General features: G+C 50.4%; 1 long non-coding RNA gene across 1 annotated transcript in view; it reads right to left on the reverse strand.

Moving 5' to 3' along the window:
- The window catches only part of LOC112589015 (uncharacterized), a 139,981-nt gene that overhangs the window by 4,440 nt on the left and 112,357 nt on the right, over positions 1-23,184 (reverse strand). Inside the window, exons 4-5 of the long non-coding RNA XR_003113190.1 lie at positions 9,769-9,832; positions 8,461-8,650 (exon numbers count right to left, since the gene is read on the reverse strand). This is a non-coding gene — a long non-coding RNA (uncharacterized LOC112589015). The remainder of the gene's footprint in view (positions 1-8,460; positions 8,651-9,768; positions 9,833-23,184) is intronic.

Consider the following 23,184-nt stretch of genomic DNA (forward strand, 5'->3'; position numbering starts at 1 on the left):
GTCCAGTTCGCAATTGCAAGTCGCGTTGTTTCGATACGGTCGATGAAGAGCCGTCACGTGTTCTTACGAGATACTAAAATTTCGCTAAAAATCTGTCTGTTGTTATGTACATATTACGTGAATTATATATATATACATATATATATATATATATATGTGTGTGTGTGTGTATGTATGTATATATATATGTGTGTGTGTATATGTATACATAATATATATACTCCCGTGCGAGAATGTGTTTTGATGTTCCTCGAAAGAGTACTCGAGTGAATCGTGCCATTTGTGTCGAGAGTGGGTGCGAACAAAATTTTTGAAAAATTTATTAAATATCCGGTGTAAACAGGACGGCACGATGTGACATGCACATGTATATATTTACGTTTATATGTATATGTTTACGAACATACATATATGTATGTAATACACATGTACACACATCCGACTTTTTATGCCAATTTTCGGAATTTATCTTTCGCCACTTTCGCAGTGAACTGTTCGGTTCGGGAGGATTCTACGAGGAGGAGGATTACATGTACATACGAGTAAGATGCATTCGCGCATCGATACACGTGTACATAGAAAGGACATAGGTCGCGGGACAAGATGGATTTTTGTAACGGCGACGGATCGGGTCGGGTCGCGTCGCGTCGCGTTGCTTCGCGTCGCGTCCCGTTCGACGAGATTTCGCAACCAAGGGACTCTTCGTCGGAGGAAGTGATTGATTAATTAATTGATTAATTAATTGATTAACGATAATTGTGTACAACGCGTTAATATAGTCATACCGAGGTTGTGTCTCGGAGGCGAGGAAGGGATTAGTGAGTCGGGAGTATAATTTCGGGACCATCTTGTCACGATCGGACAATACGTTGCAACCGTATTCGTGGTCTCCGGACGCAGCATTGTGTTACCAAAGAACACTAATTATTATCGGTAATATTGTAGGCGTAGCGCAGTAAGAATCGCGTTTCTTCTTCTTCTTTTTTTTTTTCTTTTTTCAATTTCGTTATATCTTAAGATGCGTTCACCTCTCGCGAAGATCGTGAATTTATTTTCTCCGTCAGCTAATCGTACGAGGATACATACAAGATCGCGAAGATTTACGTGATAATTGTATATATCTGATGATGTAAGTACGTTTAATATTATTATTATTATTATTATTATATTATTATTATTATTATTGTATTATGTTTATCATATATTATCCACGTCGTCATGTTTAATAATTATTACATTTTTCTCATTATTATCGTCTTCGTCGTCATTATCGTCGAAATTCTCAGATCGTCAGATAAATAAAATAATCTCTACGAATCGATTCCTGCGAATCGGGGAAACGAGAAGACGGAGCGAGACACACATCTCGCCCCGTCTTCCAACCCCATTTTCCATGGAAAGTTTTCGCTCGTTAAGTCTATTCTGTCGTTGTTTTGTACATAGTTTATACACACTGTCGGAATGCATATATAGATTACGGTTATTAAGTTGCTTAAGTAACTAGATGCAAGACGAAAGAGTACGTATAAATATATAATGTAAATGTAAAATATGTTTATGCGTATGATTGCCGGTTGCTGTCACCGTCGAACTTCGAGTGCAGAACATTCCATTTTTCCAATGGGAGATATAAGCGAGCGGAAAAGTACATAGGGAAAAAGAAAGACGAACGAGGCGAAAAAAAATATAGAGAATTTTATTAGAGAGCGAAAGAGAGAAGAAATCGAGAGAGGGAGAGACTGGAAGAGAGAAAGATATGAAATGAGAGTGTGAGGATGAGGGTGTGAATGTGTGTGTGTGTGTGTGTGTGTTTATGTTTGTGAACGTACGCATGTATGTGTTTGTGAGTGTATGCATGTGTGTGCGTATGCGATCACAGGTGAATGTGAACATGCGCTCATTGGAGATTTTACAGGAGTCACGACTTTTTATCGTCACGACAAACGCGAAAGAAAGGTCGTACTTCCTTTTTCCTTTCCCGTTTCTGCGATCGATTTCGCCAATAATGTTTTGCGTCATTTTAGTGAGAATACCGAATAAATCTTTTGGTCATTTGAAACTAATTCTTATCTCTTCAATTTATTCTTTTCTTTTTCTTCAAGCTCAAGTACACTCTTTGCGACAGATATACCGCCACACATATACAAATTCACACGCGCGCCGAATACGATTTTCCGCTCCCGTTTCATGATAATCCGAACACGGTTTTTAATCAGGTACACAGGTGTATACACACACACACACACACACACACACACGCAAACAGTGCAATAGTCTAAATAGCGATTATCATCGCTCTATCGTGTATTGTCAGTCACGATGATGCTTCTGTATGATGCACGACGTAAATATCCCCTCAGCTCAGTCACTCCCGTTCCCCCCCGCCGATCTCCGTTCCGCCCTGCTGGAACCCTGTCGGTTTCGAGCGGGCGTCACACGTACGCACTTCTTCACGAATGTAGACAGTTTGTATCGACAGCTCATATCGTATCTTACCGCTAGCATTGTAATATTTACGCGTAGTCCATCTCGGATCAATAGCCTGCTCACGCGCGCGCGAGGACCGAGCCTCCTCGCCTTTTACTACATGTTCTCTCCTCCCCCACCTGCCCCTCTAACCGCCCACACTCATCCCACGAAGCATCCCGTTGAATTCTGTGCTAGCTATAAAATGTTGGCTAGGCGCGTTCCGCTGATTAACGATCACTTACGATTAAGCCTAAACGCGGTATACTACAGTTCGTGGGTTTCTTCGAGGATTTTTGTTCTCGAGGGGAAATCAATTGTATCGCAAACTTGCCACATTCTGTCTCTCGCGATCTCACGAGGATCGGATCGGATCGGATCGATGTCGCGTGCACGCTTTTCTCGGCGGAAACCCAGGACCCACGATCTCGCACATCCGAAGCACGGAGTAAAAGGAAAAGGGAAAGACGAAGGGAGACGAGATAGAGGAGCGGTTCATCACGGCTCCATCATGGCCGTGGAAGCGTCGCGACACTAGTACTCTGTTCCTCCGTTTTTTTCCTACGTTCGATAAAAGAAGCGTCCGTCGTACCTTGATTTTTTGCCTACGCTGCGGGAGAAACGCGGATCCGCCGCGTTCGTATAGTCGCGGAAGAATCGATGTACATTGACCGCGGAAAGAAAGAAAGAAAGAAAGAAAGAAAGAAAGAAAGAAAGAAAGAGGGAAGAAGAGACGAGAAAAAAAGAAAAAAAAAAGATAAATGAATATGTATTTGTTCCTGAAGAAAAAGAATCTAATGAGTGAGTAGTGATATAAAACCGTAAAAGGAGGGAGAAGAGGAAAAGCTAATTATTAATATCGATAGTAAACGATAACGATATAATTTGATGGTACATACTTTCTTATAAGTAACATTATACACATTACTACGATTATATTGTAGAGTTGGTACGGTTCTTGAGGATGCCTTGCCTGTAAATGTAACACACGTTGAATGACAAAAAAAATCTTATTACCTTGTAAATGTTTTACCAAATATAATCGATTATTCAACTTATACTTCGGCGCCTGTGGTCCTTTTAATTGTTCACCGTGTTTTCTCTCCCTTTCCTCTTTCCTTCTCTTTCTCATTCTCTCTCTCTCTCTCTCTCTCTCCCCTTTCTCTCCCTTTCCACCGTTAAACCGTACCGAGAAACGTACCCGGTCGAAAAATTTATGACACTCCTCTCCTTTTTCCTTCTTCGCTTCTTTGTCTTCCCCTTGCTCTTCCCCCCCCCCTCTCTCTCTTTTCTTTTTACTTCTCTCCGTCTCTCTCCTTTTTTTGTTTTCGAGGTTGGCCTTCCCGGAGTGATTAACGTCAACCGAGAGATCGCCGTAAACCCGCGGCCCGCCGCGATCATAAATATTCGGCCGCGCGCATAATATCGCATGCGCGGCGCCTTTAAGCGCGCGACGAGCCCGATAATGTATTATACGCGCGTACCTACGTATCGGACGCGAAATGGAAAGTCGAATAAACGCCGCGGCGAGACCGCGATCTCGGCCGTATTGCGACAGAGCGTGAACCCGCTCTCGCGACGCTACGCAATGCGTGGTGAGAGCGCAAAAAAACTTACCCCGCCCGGCCCCGCGTGTTCGACTTCGCCGCGCGCATCGTCTTGTGTACGTCGAATAAAGCAACCCCGCGTCGCCACATCGCTCATCCGGCGGCGCGAGGAATAACAGTCGTCGCGCCGTGATTACGAGGATCACGGGGTTCGTTTGATCGTGGGGATCATTTAACAATCGCCTCATCTTCTAACCGATCGTACACGACTTCAGAGAGCCTGATTACGCAACAGAGAGATAACATAATACGCGTAATATCGAGACCGAGGCGGAGTCTTTTTATGAGTCAATTAATTGGCGCGTTGGAAAGAAACTAATTACACCTGTCGCAGAAGCAACACTGAATCATCGCGGGTGCTGCATCGGGACGAAAAAGGTAATAATAAATATTCCGTGGAAACATCAATATTAATAAGCACGACGACGAGGACTCGTGATTTCTTCTGGCGATTAACATCGCGCGTTATTACGATCGCCAGAAACGATACGGGCAGAATCAGCCGGGCGCAGGTTTCTCGCAGCTTTCCCAGCTCTTCGCGAGGACGTCGAAGACGAGAGTCCGCGAGAGATCTCGGGCGCGATCGCAAGCGGACACGGCCGGTCGTTCGGCGGGAAATTACGCTCTCGGGAAATGGATCTTGACCAAAAGCTCGTCCTACTTCGCGACGTCAAGTCCCGCGTAAGGTGCGCGTCGCATTCGCAAACGCATTCGCGGATCGATCCGCGGGTTCTCTCTCTCTCTCTCTCTCTCTTCCCCCTCCCTCTCTCTCTTCCCCTCTCCCTCTCTCTCTCTCTCTCTCTCTCTCTCTCTCTCTCTCTCTCTCTCCTTCACGAGACAAGGGATATCGCGCAGGGGCTCGTTTCCTCGCTGCGGAGTCGTAAAGTCGTTTCCTCCGCCGGGCCCTCCGGAGTAACGTTTATCGGCCGGCAATGCATCACGAGCTTTACGAAGGCCTTTGCATTCGAATGGCCCGCGGGTTTCAGAAGAACGCTGCGATTTCGCTGTAAGACGAGCAGCTCGGCTCGGCACGTATGCGCACACGCGCGCGCGCGCGCGTACATGCGTGCGTGCGTGCGTGCGTGCGTACTTGGCGCACGCATATCCCCCTGTGCGCGTTAGGCCCTTTTCACGCTTCGACCGCTTCGCCTCATTTCGCTCGCGGTGTCGTCGCTCTTTGTCTCGCGAGGAGGGACGCGCCCGAGGAAGAGATTACGTCGCGCGTTGGCGAGAGCGCGCTTTCGGAATTTCGATTGTATCTCTATTCTCCATTCTATTCTATCCCATCTTATCGCGTTCCATTCTCTATTCTATCCGATTATATATATTCTTTACTATTCCGCTCCACATCCGCGAATTACGTCGCGCTCGGCGGCCCTGCGCTGCTGTTACGCTCGCGTGTGCATTCTTTTTCTCCCTTTCCCACCAATATGTAATTTTTCTCACGATGGACTTTTCTCAGGCGGACTTTCAGTTCGATTTCCTCGACTCGGCCCGGCCCTAGGGTTAACTATATGTTGAGAGACCTCGAGCATATCCACGATGATGTCCATGACGTCGTAACATTGCCTAAGTGGAACGTTCGTACCACGACGGGCTCGTATAATTAAGTCGCTCGGGGGAACCGCGCAACGCGTCTTAAGATTCACGCACGATCGCGGTCGCGGGCGCGTTACATTCGCGCACCGCTCGTTATCGCGCGTACTCAACCCTGAAGAGGCGGACCGTGCGTCGTGGTCGTCGTCGTTGTCGTCGTCGTCGTCGGGGTCAGTGTGTTTTCTATGAGCGTTAAGAGCACACCGCGCCGGTGCGAAAGAGGACATATACGCACCACGCTCGTAGTCTGCCCATGTGCGAGAACGTGTGTGTGTGTGTGTGTGCGTGTGTGTATGTGTGCGCGCGCCACGCACCATCCAGTATAGAAACGTATTCCACGCGTCGCGGTACGCGCGCGCGTAGCCAACGAAACGGCACGTAACACACTCGTCGTCCTCGGTTGGTATCTACCGGGCGTGGTGCGCGCGACCATAACGGATGTCTTTGTAGCAATAATTCCTTTCTCACGCGCCGGCAGGATCTCTCAGCGAGATCGTCTCCGCCGGGCCGTAGGACGGTCGGGGAATGATAACTGCGAGAGCGTGTCTCGTCCTGTTGGCCGACTCTCGAGGCGAGCGACGCCGCGGCTTGCGACGAGCGCGAAGGATACAACTTTGTCGCGCACGTACTCTCGAGGGGCAAGATTGTAAACGGCAGAGAAAGAGAGGAAGAGAGGGAAAGTGTACCTGGCGGGATGCATCTTCGGAGAAGGTTCCAGGAAAAATTATGTTACGCCGTATAACGTAGTTGTTTATGCTTTATCAGGGAAATACTTTACACGTACACGTTTTCTCGAGGGAAAATTCGTGCGGCAGATTGATAAGAGAGAGAGAGAGAGAGAGAGAGAGAGAGAGAGAGAGGGAATCGACCAATTTTTGTCGAATCAAGTCGCTCGCATATTTTTTATATGTTTAGCGTAACAGAACGAGACACGATACACGTAATCTGAAAGTTGCGCAGGATCGTTTCATCGAAAGAAAGTTACGCGATCGCGTGGGCGAACGAACGTTCTCACACCGCCGCGTTTGCGCGCGGGCAAGTAATTTTCGATAAATTTAATTGGCCACGGTAACTTTGTGCGGGCAACGGGCCCGTAATGAATCATCTAATTAACGTTTATTATCAATCTCGTTTTCATAGGCCCCGTTTATATTTTACGACCGACGAGATATCCGCGGGGATTCCCGTAACGAGTGTACTCATTAAAAACAAGAAATACTCGCGCATTATGTGCGATTAATTGATTAATTAATATTTATAACGAGACTCGCTTTCGCGACACGCCTACGCCGCCAGCCGACCGGCCAGGTCGATAAGTTATCGCGGAATAATTACACCAACTGGTTAACGAGTATTGAGATAATAACGATACGTTGCGCGACGACGAAAGTTCGTCGCGTGGAGACGAATTGTACGTGTGCGTGTGCGTGTGTGTGTGTGTGTGTGTGTGTGCTTATGCGCGAATTCGCAAATCGTTTTCTCACAACTTTTTTTTACCCTCCCCCTCGTCCCCGTCGTGGACGGATTTGTTTTAATTTCTCAATTTGTCGCGAGGCGCGATTCGACTCGGCGGCGGCGGCGGCGGCGGTTTCGAGAATACCTCAACCTCGCGCCCGCGTGTCGACGTCCTGCGTATACGTACACGAGTGTGCGCGCGTGTTGATACGGACGTCCAGCACGCAGCATACGCATAGGTTAGGTGCGCGCGTTTCCACTCTTTTGCTGTGTGTTCCGCGATCTTCGCTCCCAGGTGCGACTAATGATATCGCCGCGCTTCCGTTGCGCTCGGCGCGGCCTCGGGCGACTCCACCGGAGTCTCGCGTGATTCTAATGCGCTCTCCGCGAGATGGCTCGTTTTACCTAAATAGCCCGGTTTTCTCGGGGAAATAGAAGAACACGATCCTAAGGAGTGTTAAATTTCTTTTCGCGGAGCGTAGCGAAGGTAGCCGTTCGTGATCTGAATTGGTTGCGTGTACACGTACGCGCGCGTGCGAGCGAGCGAGAGAGGGAGGGGAGCGGGGCATCCGTGCGAGGAGGGAAACAGGAGGAATCCCAAGGCGGACCTCGCGGTGGGACGATTTTATTACGCCGTCGCGGCAGTTTGTCCCGTCGCTGGCTTTTAATTTAAGGTAAATAATTTTCGTGGTCGATAATTCACGTCGCAGCGAGAGATCGCCGGCAATCCGTTCGAGAACCGGTCGGAAGGGAGGGAGACGGGGAGAAAAAGAGAGAGAGAGAGAGAGAGAGAGAGAGAGAGAGGGAGAAGAAGAGAAACAACGTCGCGAATAATTAACGACGCGCGGGATTACGAGGAACGAGGCAGAAACGGAAATAAGGAAAATATCACAGCGACGAGGGAGAGACGGACAGAGAGAGACAGAGAGAGAGAGAGAGAGAGAGAGAGAGAAAGAGAGAGGGGAAAGAAGAAGGAAATGGCAAAGGGACGAAAGGGCTGCGCGTCTCCTCTCTTCCGAGACTTCAATCGCGTCTGCCGAAGGCGATGAACTTCGGTGACGTCGCGCGCTGCGTCGGCCGAACGGCCGTCACCAATTACACTAATTACGACTTCCAATGGACGTGCGTGTCGCGCTAACCGAAAGACGAAACCGCTTATTAAACGCGGCTTTAATGCCTCGCGCGCCGCCCGGTAATGCGTCTCTTCGCATCGTCGTGATCGCTCGCTCGCGTCCGCGCCGCCGCCGCGGGCGAAAAGACGCGTTACTCGCCCTCGCGGGACCCCGGCCGCGGCGAGGTCTCCGCCAGGGTCATTCGATTCAAAGGAAGGTCACACCTCAAGGTCATCGAGCCGGGTGAGACGGCGATTATGAAGCGGCGAATCCGTGCGCGAGAGTTCGCGCGCAGTCGGTTACACACACGCCGGACTCGCTTTCGTTTAACAGCCGGGTAGCGAGTATCTCTCGGAGCCGCCGTATCTCTTCCTTCCTTCCTTCCTTCCTTCTCTCTCCTCCCTCGAGGAGTCCCTGTGAATTATCTAAAATTATCTAATGGCGCAACCGCACGCGAATTTCGAACGCGCGGTTTTCGCTCACGTACCGTCGCGCCGTGCGCGTTCGAGAAACTCGTACCGTTCTTCCCTCCCTCCCTCCCTCCCCCCCGCCCCTTCCTGCCTTCTTTTCCTGACTGCCCAGCGTCTTCTTCCCCCCCCTCCCCGCTTTCCGCGGCTATTAATCACAAACCGAGAAGAAACCGAGGATTCTTTCGATCCCGGCAAACGTGATTTATAATGCCCGCGCACCGTTACCTTCGATTTCCGCGAAAGAATCCTTCGGCCCGCTCGGGCCCGAGCAGAGTCGAAATTAACGGGCAATTAACGGCCGGTAAATTTCGCGACACCGAGCGGCGAACTTTCACCCAGTATCGGGGCAGGGATCAACGCCCTAACGAGGAACACGTCGCCGGGATTTCCGCGTTCGGCCCATCGGCGCTTCTTCATCGATACGAGGCGGACTCGAATCAACGACGTTGCATCCGTGATATCCTCCGGGGTGCTCGCGCGTGCGCAGAGGAGGGCCGCGTATTTAATATCGATCGTAACAATAATGTGCTCTTTATTAACGAGGCTGCCGGTTTGACTCGTTAGAAATCGAGCGCGCACGGCTCGAGAGACGCGCGCGCGCGCGCGCGCGATTAGAGCCGCCTCGCGGAGATTTGAATGAAGCCGCGATAAATAGCGCGCCACGCCCGCGGCGCGCGCTTTTTGTTGCAATCAGAAGCCGACGAATTTATTTTGCTGCACGACGCGCCGCGCCGGTGCCGGCTCGGGGCAGCTCGCGCGCCGCGTAAAGCTATGGTAGTCGGCTCATTAATCGTCCGTCGTAGTCGTAATAAGCCCTTAATCTTCGCGCGAGACCGCTACCTGTGAGTAACTGCTTATCCAGAGGCGTCGTGAGCCACGGGAATCTCGAATATCCCGCGAGAATCGCCGCGTCCTTGCGCGCGGAGGGAGCGCGCACGAGGAAGGGCACGCGTGTCCCGGCCGGGTAACTAATCGTGGTAATTAATCCGCTTAATAAATAAAATTCCCGCGGGACCAGTCACGTCGGGACTCTCACGGGGTCGCGCGCGCGCTCGAACTTACCTTTGAGGTCCTCGATGCCTCGACGAAGGACTGCGACCACCGGCAAGACGACGGGCTCCTCGTCCTGAAAGAAAGAGAGAACAAGAGGGATACAGTCAGTCTCTGAAGATATATCCTCCTCAAAAGTTCGTTTCTCTCTCTCTCTCTCTCTCTCTCTCTCTCTCTCTCTCTCTCGGTCCCACGGCTCTTATTAAAATACGTAGTTAGTTGAGAAGTCGGTGACAATCAACAGCCTCGCCATGTTCGGAAAATTCACCAACTCGATGTTTCTCGAGGAAGTGTCCAACGGACGAGAGACAGAGAGAGAGAGAGAGAGAGAGAGAGAGAGAGAGAGAGAGCGAGTGGGAGGCGACGACGGAGGAAGGCGACGAGAGTCCGATAATTAAAACATGAGACGCGCGGACGAGCTCTTATCGGGACAGATCGAGATCGTAATTCCGCTCTCGGAGGGTTAATTGCAGATCAATCACGAGCGATTTTTCGCGAGCGAGATTGCATCGACGTATAGGGGCGCGGGCCGGGAAATGCGCGGCGCGCCCGACAAATGAGATTAATCGCCGCCGAATACGGACGGGTTATTGCACTCGCAATTAGAGCCCGTTAATACAGCACCGGAGGCAAATCGTTTCGCGCTCGGCGGAATGTGAAAGTAGATAAGTCGCGACTGCTCGTGTAGCCGCGCTGCCGATCTCGACGGCGGCGAGCGCACGGTCGGACCTCATTATCGGTTTCCGGACTTAATTGAGATTAGTTTCGTTAACGGATCGCGGATGCCGAGCAGTTCCGCAAACCGATCCGCCGTCCCGCGCAAATGTCATTATCATGATCAACCGCCAGGCGGCGCAGAGCGCGCCAATTAAAATACTGCCTCCAAACTGGACGCACGGCGCACTTTTTCAACGTCCCGCTCTAATCTCGATCAATAAATATCGATAAGATCGGCCGATAGCGCGTTACACGCGTTCTCGAGCTTTCTTTCTCTTATCTTTACAAGCGAGCCACCTCACGTCCGCCGCGCGTCTATGACTTCATTCCAGGAGTAATAATTCAAACGCTTATCACAGACGTAACCTGATTAGCTAATGACGCGCTATCGAGAGAGGAAGCAGAAGAGACGAGGAGATGAAGGAGAGGGAAATGCATATATATCGCGCGCGCGCGTCGGAAAGAGCAATTTTCCTCGCGAAAGCGAGCGAAACTCGCGCGGCCCACGCGAGCGTCCCTCACGTACGCGCGCAGGCACATCCACACACGGACGCGAGTTATTTATACCGTCATGCAACGCGGAAAAATCTCGAGATACTTTCTATCGTCGTGCACACGTCGGAAAAGTCGATGTCGTATATTAGACGGCGCGGCGCGGCGCGGCGCGGCGCGGCGCGGCGCAGCGCCTCGCGCGATGGCGTGACTCCAGTCCGCGCTATCACGTGGCAACCTCGGCACGTGCATTATCGCCGATTAATAAGCCCTACGTTCTAAGAAAGCACCTCGGGGTTACGTATTTATCCGACATGCATCCCGCGTTCGTGGATCATCCGCGCAGCGCGAGGGGCAGGGCGGGGGAGGGTGATGCCCCGGTCCTTGGCATCGCGCGTGCGCGTCTCTCACGTGAGAGCGCGGCCGCGATCGCGGAACTCGCGCAGCGATTTCGACTTCTTTTCGGTGATCCCTCGACCGTGCACGCGGCAATTTTTCCGTCCGCTGATTACAAATGTCCATTTCGTCGCGCGCGCGCGCCGAGTTGCGCCAGACGAGGGAAACGCGCGACGTCATGACGTTCGGCGGTAAAACGCGAGGTAAAACGCGAGTCGTAATAGGCGCCGCTGCAAGAGAGAGTTAATGTTTATAATAAATTCGACACACACAGGGTTATTTGCAAACACACACGTCGCGCGTGTCTTCCCTTTCAGAAACGCGAAACGTGTTACTCGTAATGTACATGTTGGAGCAAAACTCCTCCTTCCCGTGTATTTCCCCGAAACAAGTCGAAGAGCACAGCCTGACGGACTCTCTTCTTCTCCCTCCTTCTGGAAAAAGATTTCTGCCGACGGACACGCGCGTTTTATCTTGTCCTATCTGTCCGACTGGTACGCGCACGCGTTGAAACTTCGTTTCGAAATTCCATTTCTCGTCGAAACGAAAATCATAATTCACGCTTCGCGAAAATCGTAATTCACGCCTTGCGAAGAATGAAAAAGGCAGAGAGAGAGAGAGAGAGAGAGAGAGAGAGAGAGAGAGAGGGGGGGGAGGGGGAGGCCGACGCCGGAGTTTCGCGGCCGTCCGCGTCCGTCGTCGTAAATCACGGCGACCGATTCCCGAAGAGACCCTTAGCGCGCATCGCGCGCGCGCGGTTCGACCTTCTCGCACGCTCCCTCGTCGAGGGCTCGGCGAAATAATCGACCACGTTCCATGTACGACGGCGGCGGTGGTGGCTCTTTGGGCGGGGTGAGCGCGCACTGTACAGTTAGGATTTCGAAGAGGCGAAGAACATAATGAGAGAAACGTGCTGCCCTTTGACCCGCGAGAGCCGCGCCGTGCTCGGCTGTGCACCCTCGCCGTATATTCGCGCCGGGACGAAATCCTCGTTACGCGATACAGATAGCCGAGGAGGATCCGCTCTCTTTCTCTCTCTCTCTCTCTCTCTCTCTCTCTCCCTCTCTCTCGAGGAGTCAGGGGTAATCGCGACGACGTGGAACCTCCAAGTCTGGAGCCGATTAACGCGACGAGGAACTCGCGATATAATATTATCTCCGTCGTCGTGTGCGCTTGAGAAAGATAGATAGATAGATAGATAGATAGAGAGGGAGACCAGTTTTCCTCAAATAATAATTCTCCGCAACATAGAAGCGTGTGCAGTTAATTAGGCCTCGCGCAAAGAGTTCGCGTATATGCTAAATTACACGGGCAAGTTTGTTGCGATAAGGCAATTAAGTGCGCTTTAGATATCGCGATACACGGACGGAGGAAAAAATGGGGTGGGAAAGAAGGGCCCGAACCAGCGAGGATGCGAGAGAGGGGGAGAGAAAGAGAGAGAGAGAGAGAGAGAGAGCGCGGCTGCTGTTCGATCGCGCGATTAAATGCATACTTCGTGAAGAATTTCAACGAAGTGCACAGATCCCCGCGCAGGAGCACACAGAGTGTTCCGAGACCCAGTGAGGAGATCGGGGCGCTAATTATATCCGTAGGACCAATACTCGCGCCGATTAATTATCGGCCGAGACTCGGGCAAGACGACCGGGGCGACCAGTCCCCCCCTCCCAGCCCGCCGGCCGCTCGCCCTACCAACCAAGCAGCGCGGAGAAAGAAGAACTTTGTCGTTAAAGAATCTCTCCCTTGCGTATCTTGCGTATCTCCTCCCGTCGAGCGCGCGCTCGTGTGGTTATCGTGTGGCAGCGGACTGGTATGATTTTTAAGCCGCACAATGTCGAGTTGGTCTCGCGCTCGTTATCGCGCGAGAGCGAGCGAGAAGGAGAGTATTTATAGAGGAATGATCCGGGCGGCTATCCGAGCGAGCGACGAGCGACTCTCGCGCGGACGGACGTCTCCCGGAGCGGGAAAATAAATTCATCGGCGGCACATAAATTTATCGCGCGGCGCTAACAACTTTGTGTACACGCGCACGCACAGGCTGCGAGTCGTACACACGCACACGGTATTAATTATGCTGAACGGCTTAACCGCGCGAGATAAGGCTGGTGACGAGCGTTACGATCCGCGGATATCTCTCATCGTCGCGTCCTCGCCGTCGCTTTTTCGCCGATGCCCCGGCAAACCGTGACGTCACGCCGCGTGTATTGCGAACGGCGCGACTAACGATCGCCGGCTCGGCATCGTTTTTAACGACGTCGATAACGAACCGGTAACATTGTTCTGGCCGCGTAGAAAAGGCGCGCGTTCGCTTTCGACACCTTCGCGCGAGAACGTACTAATCATCTCGACGAGCGAAGAGAGGAGAAGAGTGCGAGAGGGGATACGAGAGAGGAAAAGAGAACGAGAGAGAGAGAGAGAGAGAGAGAGAGAGAAGAAACGGAGCCCACCTCTAAATTAACGAGCGTGGGTAGTGGTTGCGAAGCGCAGAGTCCTCGAAAACGTTGCGCCCGCAAAAAGGGATATGTCGCAAGAAAGGCGTCGCATGTACACACATATACACACACACACACACCTCGCGTCCCGGCAAGGACTCGCGCCGAGGACGCGCGCACGATAATCATTAGAGAACCGTAAGGATAAATGGCTGTTCTAAACGAACCGCTCGTTGCGTAACGAGCTCTCATTAGCTCTCGTCGCACCTCGAGATTCAATCCCACGCCTCAATAGCCGACTACTGACTGAGTGACTTACTGAATCCTTCCGCCGTCGCCGTGGAGAGAGAGAGAGAGAGAGAGAGAGAGAGAGAGAGAGAGAGAGAGAGAGAGAGAGAGAGGGGAGGAGGACGACGACGAGCGAGTTACGAAAGGACAATTATTTCAACGATTCATTGTTGCCGACGCGCGCTTCCGCGTGCGTTGCGCTCTCTCTCTCTCTCTCTCTCTCTCTCTCGCAAGAGTTTCCCGTGCAATCTCCGCGAATCTGCGCAATACCATTGGACGGCACGTCGTCCCTCGTCGCCGCCGCGGGAGAGAGAACGACACGAGCGTGACACAACAAACGAGGAACAACGCGCCGCGGTTTCTCCGTGTAATTCCGGATAATGCGGCCTAATGAGCGCCACGCAGGAGCCGCGGGAGAGTTGCCGCGCGCGACAAGAGCGACGGAAACGCGTTTGTACGCGGGCAGAACCGCGCGTTGCGTCAAACTCCCTGCCAGCCTCCCCTGTCCCGCCGCAAAAATCCCGCCACTTCCGACTTATTATTCCGTTAATTAACAAACTTCCGACACCCACGCACGACTCAGAGAGATGCCTGCGATAACAAGTACAAGTACTGCGACAGCATCGGGAGAATCAAGAAAATCGGTCTCTCTGGCGCGGTCTTCCATGCGCGTCAACGTGTTTCATCACCGCGACGGGTCTCTCAGACTCAGTCGCAGTTGAAGTCGCGGGAAAAAGGATACAAGGATATTCGCAATATGGCGGATGATGATCTCGTGCTTGCGGAGTCATGTGAATTTCGCTCGTCTCTGAGCCGACTGGCTCGACTGAGCGATCAGCCGACGGCAAACAGCGACAGCTACATGCGCGCCTCTCTGACTTTCAAGCTGGCTGCAGCAACGTTCGTGTCGGCCAAACGGAATTTGCAAAGAAGAAAGGCGTTTGATGACGTTCGCGACGCTTCCGTCCCAAAGCGCCGCTCCTGCGTCCCTGTCGCGACGCGCGCATCCGCGTGTATCATCTCGTTGGGCTGTTTCGACGAGGCTAAGCGCGGCGAATATGGAGCACTTCGCCTCGGTCACGGTAACGATCGGCCACTTAGCCTGGGTAACGACCGCTCCTCCGACCGCTACGACTATCCCAGGGCGCATCGTCAAGCCGCCCGCCGGCTCGTACCAAGCTCGGTTGGTGACCTTTACGCCATGAGACCAAGCTGTTCCATTTGCGCGCGCGGATATTGAAATTCCACTCGGCCAGCGGAGATCGGCCGACGACGACGACGACGGCGCGGCGACGCGTGCGTATTCACGTGCGTGTGTACGCTCGCGGAAGCCGAAAAGCGTTAAACTGTGACGGCCGACTAACGGCGGGCCTCCGCGACTCATCGATCGCGGCTCCGATCGCGGATCGCAGCCGCGGACTGAATGTACCTCGCGAAATACTTCTCCGGCGCCGTCCCCAATCGACTTTTCACGCCTCAGGTACTTCTCGATCGTTCGGCTACTTTTCCTCGTGCACATGAAGAACGGTTTTTCTCGCGCGCGAAACGCGTCCTCGTTATCCTCCGTTGGATTCCCCGACGCGGGGCGAAACTCTGCACTCGAATTTTGCTGATCGACGGTGCGAGAATTTTAGTGCTGATTGAATTACCTAAAATACGGCGAATGGATGTAATTCGAAACGTTCACGTACCATTTACCTCGTATTCACTCGCTCTCTGTGGGTCGTAAAAAGGTTCATTGAAAAACGCAATTAATCGTATTTCCTGCGTAACTTGATGAGACGCGATATAGTATCGTAATGGCCATTGCCAGCCAGTCGCGGCACTCAATGTGCTTAAAAATGTATACCCGACTTGTTCTCTCTCTCTCTCTCTCTCTCTCTCTCTCTCTCTCTCTCTCTCTCTCTCTCTCTCTCTCTCTCTCTCTAATAGATCTCACTTTATATTTGGGATACCGAAAAGTCTTTCCGTTTTTCCGTGTTCTTCACTTGGTCTAAACGTTGCCATTTTCCAAAAGTAAGTTCGATCTTAATAAAAGTTGATATAGACAATAAAGAAATGTTGTTAATTAAGCTGGACTTTAAATTAATTCTGGATTAGAATTAAAAACTCCTACTATAACCACGGAAATTGAAGGCTTTAAAACACGAAAAGACACTTTCGCGGCACCCCTAATATATTATATACACATGATATGTAGAAATAATTATCATTATTATGTCTTAATATCTGATAATATATATTCATCTTTTGCATTCATATCGGAGTCAATTAGCCTCCCGTTACGGTCGCCACTCGAGAAACACTTACGCGCCGCGGTACCACCGACTCGCTTTGCGACCGCTCGCGATAACCGCGACTGAGCCTTTTTCGTGCCTTTGCGTGCCTATCCAATGAGAAAATCGCACGGCCGCACGTGCAGCCACCGGCCGAACCGAGATTAATTGTCCGCCGGCAGTGCGCGATCACAACAATCGGGGCGCGTTATCCGCGCGCCGGAACCGCGACACGCTCGTCGAAACTCGGGCTGGCCTTTAAAAGAAGGCACGCTTGGATATGCTTGGTTGCGCGTGCGAATTGCCGATGCTGATACCGAGCAACGCTGCGGTAATCGTCACGTAAACGTACCGCCACGAGGAGGTTGAAAATCACTTTGTGTTTCTCCCATAAACACCGATTTCCAATCGATCTCGTCTGCGGCGCACTGAACGCGCTCGAGTGTTTCGCGATTCCTCAACATCGTGAGGCTCGATGAGTACCTTGAAAGAACCTCGAGTTTACACTGACAGAAAAGTATATGATATTTGGAACTATAATGATACAGTAACTAAGTTATAGTCCGAAATATCATATTTATAGTAAGTATCACCGTAATATCGGTAATAATTACGATATAGGCATAATATAACCAACCGTATAATATTTTTACTAAGAATTATAGTAAGTTAAACTAAAACTATTGTATGGATACAAATATAAAATGGTAGGTAAAGTAACTCTTTCATATAGTCAATATTACCAGAATATTTGCTAAATGATGACAAATGTAACTATATGAATATTAAATCTCACTATATTTGTGCATGAGAAATTACCATATATGTGGTAAAAGTAACTAACAATTATTTAAGACAATCATTGACTATATATTTGTGTTTATTCTACTATATTTTGCAGGTTCCACGAACTATAAAAATATGGTTGACGCCAAAATGAACTACAAAATATAGTGAGATTATAGTTAATTCAACTATTATATATTTTTCTATCAGTGCGATAATTCTGAAAAATATTGATATTTATATCGATTTCTATATAAAAAAAATATATACATATAGACGTATGCATATACACGAAAAATAAAAAAAAATCTTTTAAAAATGTTTATCTTCATATAATTTATTGTCATATTCTTATTAGAGAATATATAATAAACCGCAGTCATTTGCCGGAAATCATACATGAAGCAGGAGATCTACTACGGTTCAACGATCGAGGTGAAAATGATAAAAGTGAGCGAATTTACTATAGACATCGACCAATTACATAATATATATTCCAGTGAATTCACTTTTGTAATTTTCATCTCGGTCGTAGAACCGTAATAGGTCCCCAGAGCTCTGGGGACTGAAAAATACGAAATATCAATAAAATTCGTATCGATATATCGATTTTGTCGGAGACGAAAAAAATATCGATAAATAATCGATATTTGTCTCTCGATGTATCGATATTTCGATATATTATCGATTTATCGTTGCATGAACCTTGGCATGAACGTGCGCTGCGCGTGAAATCCCGAGCAGAATGGCGTTTGTTTCACGTTCGTACGTCCGTTTTTCACGGAGATACGGACGTGCCAGTTTTCGGGAGCGGCGCCCGGCGGCGCGCGCGTAGTACATTGTATTGGGTTGGCAACTAAGTGATTGCGGATTTTAAATAAGAATGAAAATTCAAAATTTTTAATTTGCTTTTTTAAATTTTTTTCAACGCATGTATGCGATACATTGAGCTTCTCTGCAATATCACGTGTTGTGCTATGACGATCTGAATCGATAATGACCTTGATATGGGTCTCATCGACTTCAACTGGACGGCCAGATCGTTGAGCATTTTTCAATGCTCGATCAAAAAATCACCAGAACGAAATCTGGCAAACCAATTTTGACACTGCCTTTCTTTCAAGACTTCATTCCCGTATACGGCACATAACTTCTTGCGTGCTTGCGATGCGTTCTTGCCTTTTCGGAAATAATACAATAAAATATGTCTGAAGTGCACGTCTTGCTCTTCCATTTTTAAATGGGGATAAAAACAAAACTGAACAACTAATCGATATAATTTTTGTACTAAATGAAAGGTAGAAGTCCAAACAATAAGAAAAAAATATAGGTTAGGTACTTTGAACACGTTAACGAAACAAAAGAAAGTGTAAAATCCATCTGTCGACAAAATCCGCAATCACTTAGTTGCCAAGCCAATAATACGTCGACGTCGCGAGCTTCGCACCTCTCGACTTCTCCGGTCAACGGCGCGCTCGAGAGCTCGACTCAAAGGAGCGGAGCGCAACATTGTAGCGGGCCGCGGTCTCCGTTTGAGAGTTCGCCGCTCTTCGTCGATAACTCCGCGCAGGAAAGTCGCAGCAACGCAGCGGGACGAGGCGGCATTTTTGAAAGCTAAGGCTGTCCCGCTTCCGACAATCTTCTTTTTATCGATCGATATCGATCAATTTAGTGATATAAACTTCCATCATACTACTAAACTCCACGTTGCAATCGAACACTTTTAATCTAAAATTGTAAATCAAACTTCTCCGCGCTAAAAGCCAGCTGACACTGTCGAGCTAAAAACATATCTACGGATCGGAAACGCGACTTAGATTTCGATGCGAGCGAATCAAAGGGAAGCGAGACAAATCACACAGTAGGAAATATAATTTCCCGTAATAATCACAACTGTATTTTTAAGGAAAAAATGTTTCCGATTACTTTCTCTTTATATGTTATATCTCGACACTGCATGACGAGACGTTGTTTACCTCGCACAATTTGATCATGCCGCTGATATCGCGGTAAAAGAATTTACTCGTAAAAACAAATCGCGCTGCAGGAGTGGTGGTGGTGGACATTCAATTATTCGGCGGCTTTATTAACGACCCATACACCGAGTGACGGATTTTCGGCTGATTTGGTCAACAATATCACAAATTGGTCGTGTTGTCGTTTCTTTGTAATATCTCTACCGCCTCCCTACGCGCGAGTAGGTCTTCGACCTCTTATGAGCGTTTCTTACTAGGGAGATTCTTTGGGATGAGATTACAGGCTGACAGGCACGCGACAGTTACGAACGACGAAGCGTCGCGATGATTAGAACGCGTCGTTATCGCGGGTCAAGCCGCGTTATCGTGACTATCGTAACTTGGCGGCGGAGCAGCCCTCGAGCGAGCAATGTCCGCGATCGCTGTCGGATCGATCGAGCGAACGGCCGTCCGCGTTCAGCTCCAGCCGACTGATCCCACCCGGGGCGAGCGCTTTATCCGCCGTAACCCGGCGGAATCAGAAACAGGTATACACAGGACTGATTGCGAGGTATGCGGCGACTCGTTTCTAGCGGCTCGGGTAATATTCTCGCGCGGCGACCGCGCACGTTCCTACGCGCGGCACCGAAAGGCTTCCTCCTCCTCCCCCACCTCTTTTCTTCTTGTCTCTCTCTCTCTCTCTCTCTCTCTCTCTCTCTCTCTCTCTCTCTCTCTCGCCCGGCGAATCGTTCTCACGTGCGATCGTCGCAAAAACGAACGTCGCGCCGCCGAGACCCGTTCGATGTTGCGACGAATCACACGATCATTTCAGTCCCGGTGTACGCGGGACTGATTAAAGAAAAAGGAGAGGTCGTAAAGAGAACACGACGACGACGACGACGACGACGAAACAGGAGATCTAACGAACTGACTAAACTCACTTTACAGCGAGATCCTTGATCATTAGACGAAAATACCGTTCGCCGGGCGAACAGAGGAACGATGAAATATGTCTAATTCGTTGAAGCTAATGAAATTACAGGGAAATTAGAGCACGAGCGATTTTTGCCGGCCGAGGCCGAGGTTCGCGACTATTCAAATCCGGGGCATTCGCGCGTTCGCTCTCTCCGGCCGCAAAGAGCCTTTGAGTCGTCCTTTGAGTCCTCAGTCGCGACCGGCCATCAATTTCGCCCGCGACTCGCGGCGGACGTGTTAGACGCTTGACGCGTAAATATCCAGTTACCTCGCGTCCCGCCTGGTGTTACCGTAAAGTCCGAGATTAAGGGATCGCGCAAATTTAACTAATTACGCAGCGTGTTACGGAAAAAACGGCCGCGGCCCGCGTCGCGCGCGCGCGCGCGCGCGCGGGATTATCCTGTCGCGTGCGCGGCGCGGCGAATTTGTCGGGGTGCAGTCTCTCTCTCTCTCTCTCTCTCTCTCTCTCTCTCTCTCTCGTTGCCAGTTGTTATCCGGTTTCCAGCATAATGGAATGGCCCATTAATCCCTGTCGCGCTTTCGCACGCAACTCGCGCTTTCGCGGACACCGTTGCGCGATGCTCGCGCGGCGCGGCTGCCGCGCGCGCTCAAAGCGAGCGAACGCCGGCGCATTGTAGCGCAAAAGGTGCCACTTTATCGCGCCGCGATCGCGATATTTACGTCGAGATCGCCGACTGAGGGAATAACAGGATCGCGCAGATAAAACGCTCGAAGCGGGAGCCGTGGGACCGACTGACTCACTCGCTCGCTCGCTCGGGCGGACGCATCCGCGAGGACGACCCGGCCGCGTTTGCGGATCTCTCGCGGGCGACCGCTCGCCGAAGATTCGAGGGGACGATAGAGACAGACCGCAAAAGAGCGGAAAAATCGCAAAGCCTCGGCGAGGAGCGACGTGTCCGCGTCGAGTCTCGGCGGACGCGCTCACGTGACGCGCTCGGCGCACGAAAAACGCGCGGGTCAGCGTCCTGAGAAGGGTCAGCTGGATGTGGTCGGCGGCGGCGGCGGCGGCGGCGGGGCGAGAGGGTCACGCTACGTACACGAACGTGCATACACGAGCGGCGTTCGATAATTATCGACGGAACCGATCGTGCGTGAGGCCGGAAAAATCCCGGCCGGCTGAGCAACGGGACAGGCCGGCGCTCGCGCGAGATGCACCGGCCGGCTGCTGTCGCTGCGATGTCGGGATGAAGACGTCCTAGCCGCTCGCTTACGTACGTAAGCCGAAGGAATAAGTGTGGGTAATTTGCTCGACTGGCTAGACCACTTGTTTCGCTGCAGGAGAGAGAGAGAGAGAGAGGGGGGTGGGGGAGGGGGGAGAGAAAGAGAGAACAGTGCGTGCGGTGCCGTTTAAGACTCCGCGCGAGCGGACAAATACACGCGGCCGCACGCGTGCGGATCTTGTCACACGTGGGCATGTGTAGCGCGCGAGAGAATGTGCGTGAAGGGGTGGAGTGCTCGTCGTGTAGATGCGGAGGAGAGGGATTCTCTCTTACGGAACTCGACAGGGAGGACGGCCGAGGGAGAACGAGAAAGAGAGACGAGCGAACGCGCGTGGAAGAGAGGAGACGGGAACCGTTAGCGATCGTAATTGCTCCGCTCGTTAGAGCGACTAGAATGGCTTCTGCTAGTTTCCCGATTTTTTACATCTCCCTTCGGACTGCCCGTGATATCGTCCGAAAGGCTCGGATTCGAGAGAGAACTGCCTGATGAGACGAGAGGGTGAGTTTAGCGAGATCTCATCGTCGTGCTTCGCGACGACTCGTAGTCGCGATATTCGTAGCCCGTTTACGCGTGTTTACGCGAGATCGTGTTTACCAAATCGGTCAAATGGACCGTTTTATTCGCTACGAAGCACCTGAGGGCCAACTCTCGAGACTACTTTGAAAGTATGAAACCTGGCTTGGACGTGTATTTGAGACGTGCACTGATAGAAAAATATAGTTGAATTAACAATATAATCTCACTATATTTATTTATAGTTCATTTTGGCGTCAATCATATTTTTATAGTTCGTGGAGCCTGCAAAATATAGTAGAATAAACACAAATATGTATAGTCATTGTCTTAAATAATTGTTTAGTTACTTTTACAACATATATGGTAATTTCTCATTTACAAATATAGTGAGATTTAATATTCATATAGTTACATATATGCCATCATTTAGCAAATATTCTGATGATATTGACTGTGTAAAAGAGTTACTTTAACCTACCATTTTAAATATATTTGTATCCATACAATAATTTTAGTTTAACCTACTATAATTCTTAGTAGAAATATTATATGGTTGGTTATACCATGCCTATATCGTAATTATTACCGATATTATGGTAATATCTTACTATAAATATGATATTTCGAACTATAATTTAGTTACTGTATCATTATAGTTCCAAACATCATCTACTTTTCTTTCAGTGTGCATTGTTTCCGGGATCTAGTGCAACTTTCCGTTCGCCGGAATGTCGATTCTAAATTCACGGCGCCGTCTAAATTCTGGCCGTCGAACGGAGTTCGGAGGCGCAACTCGGCCCGCGTCAGGGTAACGTGACGATCAGTTTCCCAGACTTCCGCGGCGGAATCGGCCAAGCAGGACACGCTGGGAATATTCGCGGCGGGAATGGCCGCTGGATAAACAACGAACGACGAGGTTGCCCGGCGGACGGCAACGTGGTCAGCGCGCGCTTTCCGGCGATTGCTTCAAGTGCGACGGCCGACTCGACGGAATTAATGAGACTCGAGCTTCCAGCGCCGTTGCGTTTGATAGAATCAGCGCATCAAAATGCAGATATCCGCGTTCGCGAACGTGGCTGCGAGTGTTGCCGCGGTTAATCACACTCGGATGACGGGCGACGCGTCGCGCACGTTTAGATCACGCTGTACCGTGTGATTTCTCGGCGAGTCGAACGTTTTCGTGATTAATCGTGAGCGTACAGAGCGATCCAGCCGCGAAATCGTAGTCGCTAACTCGGGCAATGTACACGTGCGATTTTGCAAAGAGAGAAGGACAGAACATTCTCTCTCTCTCTCTCTCTCTCTCTCTCTCTCTCTCTCTCTCTCTCTCTCTCTCTCTCTCTCTCTGTCGGATCT

This window comes from Harpegnathos saltator, unplaced genomic scaffold, assembly GCF_003227715.2.
Source record: "Harpegnathos saltator strain DR-91 unplaced genomic scaffold, Hsal_v8.6 scaffold38, whole genome shotgun sequence".
Taxonomy (NCBI): Eukaryota; Metazoa; Arthropoda; class Insecta; order Hymenoptera; family Formicidae; genus Harpegnathos; species Harpegnathos saltator.